The following is a 4,473-nucleotide window of genomic DNA, read 5'->3' as shown; positions in this document are numbered from 1 at the left end:
CCTGGGGAGGCCCCTGGTTCTTGGCTATTTTGCATCATGTCTAACACCTGTGTTACTCTCCGCTTAAGGGGTAGCACAGTGACTTTTCAGTAAGGTTGGGATAGAATTCGCTTAGGTACGAAAGGACCTCCAGCCTTGTTTTATATGCAATTCTGGATGGCAGTGTTTGCAAACACAGCCTGGATTCTACTGAAAGATGAACTGCTGACCTAATCCACTTTATAAAATGTATGATGTCTAAACAAGATTGGAAAAACTTGGGAAATTTTTCCAATTAAATTTGAATTTCAGATAAACAAGCAATTTTTAGTATGTCCCAAATAATGTATTCAATCTGGCGTCCCTATGCCCAAACTCAGTGTCAACTGCCCAATGTTCATTTCACTAATGAGCTTTAGAAAATTCTCCATCATGTGTAATAGGGATTTGGAAAAACTGCACTATTTTTTAAATCTCTATTAAACGCATAACAAATCATTTCTTGACAAAAGAAATAAGTGCCAATTGAGGCATATGGCCAGTCTCATCCAATGTATGTGCCTTGCACAAAATTGGAATCTGGGCTTCCACTCATTTCTTAAGAGCTGATAATTAGGGGAAACCACAAATGAGCTCAAAACAAAAAAAAAAGATGAAAGGGTAAGGAAATGATCTCAGCACTCAAAGAATGGTAAGGAGGTCAGAGATCTTGTGTTTTATTCATTGTTGTTCCCCCCACATCTAACACTGTGTCTAATATATGATAAATGCCTGTACAATAATGTATAGATAAATAAATGAATGAGTAATATGCTGGAAGCCTCTTTTTTAAGCCACTGCTGCAGGATATCGAAGGGCCTTTCAGATGTCATTGTTGCCTTAGGCTCTAAAATAAGAGACTAATTAGGCTTTAAAATGTATGGCAGTATGAGTGACTCAGTTTTGGTACAAAACAAATTTCTCTTTCCTAAATGGGACTCTGCTTCTTACCTGAGATAAAACAGATAAAATAGACTGAAGTTTAAATGTGAAACTGTACAACTGTTCCCAGTGCAGGCAGTCATGAGGAAATAGTTTCAAAAACATTGACTGCCACCAACACACCCATCTGACATACAATTCCCTGTGAAGAAGGGATACTCCATGTTGAAATGTTAAAGTGTGTACAGCAGGAGGCCAGGGACCAGCAAATCTTTTTTTTTTTTTTTTTTTTAACAAAACAAGGATGTACCTTTACTTGCTGCTTAAAACAATGAACAATAGATAGAAACATGTAAAGAATCACCTTCACGTAATGACAATGTTTGTGGTACTGACGTAAGGGAAGATCTTTGCAGTGTTCTGGGAATGGTCAGAAATGTGCTGACTTTCAGGGATGTACTAACATTTCTACTGCCAAGACACTAAAGTGTAATAATGCCTGGAATATTAAATTAGAGACATTCTCTTAACCTGATGAATGAGCTTTAGTCTCCTTGGGACCAGAACGTTGTTTTAGATACGTAAGAACCCCAACAGTAAACAGGAAAACCAAAATAGACAAAGAAGGAATCATAATCACTGTCAAGAAAACTCTTCTCTTTGCAGATGCTGGGCCACTGTCGACACTACCCCCGTAGCCTCTGTGCAGGAAGTAGGGTGGGGACCACCCATAGCCACAGTGGCAGTGATGTTTGTTATTACAGATTCCCTTCATATTGCAGGTCTCAGGAAGGCAGACATGTGACAAGACAGATAGACTGACACACTTCTTGTGGATGCAGATCTTCCCTGGGCCACACACTGTACCATCTTTTACTTCACCAATGTCAGGTGTGTTCATCCTTAAATGATAGTCAATACTCCAGCAGGTGACACCATTGATATGAGCATGCTGCAGAGTAAAATGATCTTGGAGAAGAGGAATGTCTCTCATGTTCCCACATTGAACTCTCCCACAGAAGACATCAGAGATATGACATTTTAGGTATGTTGTGCCATTTATACCACAGGGACCAAAACGGTTGCCCTGAGAGTTGATTTCTTTATAGCAATTCTGAGATGCACTTTTTGCATCTTTACCCAAAATCTCCCTGCAATGCTGGTCATGGTTATTACATCTCTTTTGATAGCAGTAGGCACTGTCACTACAGGGGACTCCGTCCTGCACATATCTGTCCTCTGGACACTGATGGGATGATCCATTGCACCACTCTGGAAGGTCACATTCATTGACCTTTTGTCTACAGAGTTACCCTGATGGCATGAACTTGCAGTCTTTGCAACAAAGCCCAAAAGCACAGGCAGCTCCAGACCTCAGAGTGCAGGTCAACAGACAACAGGCATCTTGTTCACATTGCTGTACAGATCCACAGTCACACTGCTCTTCTCTTTCAACCATGCCATTCCCGCAGTGCTTTAGCATAAAGATTTCCCCCAATCTGGGAGGATCATGCAGACATGATCCCTGGTTTAAAGTGGTCTTCATAAAATCAGCATAATTGCAATTGGTGAATTTCTCTGCAGGCACTCTGCAAGTACTCATGATGCAACCCTCTTTCCCCACAAAAACAGAATTCTTCATCATGCTGCATACCCAAAGTATGACCTAACTCATGGGCCACAGTGTTGGCAAAAAGAGACCAGGTATCTCCTTGAAAATTATCAACTCCACAATCAATAGGTGGACGACATATCCCTGCAACGTAGGCTAAACCAAGTATACTTATAAGTGAATTTTTTATGAACATATGTGCAGCATCATGCTGTAGCTGAGAAAGACTGATGTGTTTCCATTGAGAGAAATTGTTCAGGGCCTGTTCTATGCTTGTCATTGGGAAAACATTTCCTTGATTCCAAATTTCAATTCCAATCAAAATTATATAAGTACCTAATTGCTTATACATGGAATCCACTATGTTGACAACAAGAAATACATCCTCTTGTACCTTTGAGATGTTGCTTTGAGAGTAAATGAAGAAATCATGGTTCACCACAACAACCAGCTCCAGAAACCATGCATGGGTCCCCCAGTCACCAGCAGAATTTGGTTCCAGAGCTGAGTTCTCAGCCTCTTCAGATTCCAACTGTTGGCATGCTACTTCCTTCTCTGTTAAGCCACATCTCATAGCTGGGAATTGTATCTTGTTACTGTTTATCATATAAGTCAGGTGTTCAAATGTGGCACAATGCACTTTGGGAGGCCGAGGCGGGTGGATCACGAGGTCAAGAGATCGAGACCATCCTGGTCAACATGGTGAAACCCCATCTCTACTAAAAATACAAAAAATTAGCTGTGCATGGTGGCGTGTGCCTCTAATCCCAGCTACTCGGGAGGCTGAGGCAGGAGAATTGCCTGAACCCAGGAAGTGGAGGTTGTGGTAAGCCGAGACTGCACCATTGCACTCCAGCCTGGGTCACAAGAGTGAAACTCCGTCTCAAAAAAAAAAAAAAGAAGAAGAAGATGGGTACTTAAATGGTTACCTCAGTCTTTCATACAGGCAGTATGAAAATGTCCATAATAAAAAGTAAAAGCAAAAGTAAAAAAACTTAAGAGTAGGGTGGCTCTATATCTCAATTCATCCAAGATAATATTAGTTAATGGCTAGTTGCTTTTGTAATAGCTATTGATAGTGTCTCATTTGACTGTCAAAACTGGAGACATCAAAAATAATCACAGTTCTGTGTTGAGTAGCATCAGTCTTATGATTTACTTTAGTTTCTTTATCTCTAAGTTATTTTCTGTCTTCTCATTGTATTCATCTTTGCTCATAACTTTATTAGACTGCAAGATTCTTGACTGCAGGGTTTATGATTTTCATTCATTTTAGTATCTTCTATAATGCCTTGTATAGCTCTGTAATTCCGGCTACTCGGGAGGCTGAGGCAGGAGAATCACTTGAATCCAGGAGGCAGAGGTTGTGGTTAGCCAAGATCACACCATTGCACTCCAACTTTGGTGCCGCTGCAAACTGTCTGTTCTCTCTTTCTGCTGCTACAACTGGTGATGCTCCTACATGTTGGATCCTCTATCTGCCTGGTGACCAGGGAGTGAGGCTTTTTTGTACCTCCATATCGGGCATCAGGCAGTCATTGTTCACAGGCTGTTACAAAGATGAGTGCGTAACTTCCAGACACCTCTTAGTGATGTTGCTTCAATCCGCCAAGGGCAATCCTCCTGAGACTGTTGCAGGTGTGAGCTGTTAGCAATAGAACCTGCAGCAGCTACAGAATGGCCACGCTGAACCAATGGAAGGAAACCCAGGAGATTTGGACAGAACACCAATGTTGTCTGCTATACTTCATTCCTTGTATTACTCAGGTCCATTTCCCTCACACATTAGGTTCCTTTCATGCTTTTACTTCTCCAGGATTCTGGCTGATTACAATTTCTAGGAAAATTCCTCAAGCCTCCTGGCTGCCGTCTCTCAAACGCCACAACGCCGTCTCTCAAACGCTATGGGACTCCATAGCACAGGATCGTGGTCTACCGCACCCTGCTTCAGGTGCAAAAGT

The 4,473-nt window shown here is 41.6% G+C and overlaps 1 pseudogene; it reads right to left on the bottom strand.

The window, feature by feature from the left end:
- Positions 1-1,685: 1,685 nt before the first annotated feature.
- Positions 1,686-3,086, bottom strand: LOC100413371 (disintegrin and metalloproteinase domain-containing protein 21-like; annotated as a pseudogene).
- Between the last annotated feature and the right edge of the window lie 1,387 nt (positions 3,087-4,473).

Source organism: Callithrix jacchus, chromosome 1, assembly GCF_049354715.1.
Source record: "Callithrix jacchus isolate 240 chromosome 1, calJac240_pri, whole genome shotgun sequence".
Classification (NCBI taxonomy): domain Eukaryota; kingdom Metazoa; phylum Chordata; class Mammalia; order Primates; family Cebidae; genus Callithrix; species Callithrix jacchus.
The sequence above is the reverse complement of the archived record's forward strand: the minus strand, read 5'-3'. Positions and strand labels throughout refer to the sequence as shown.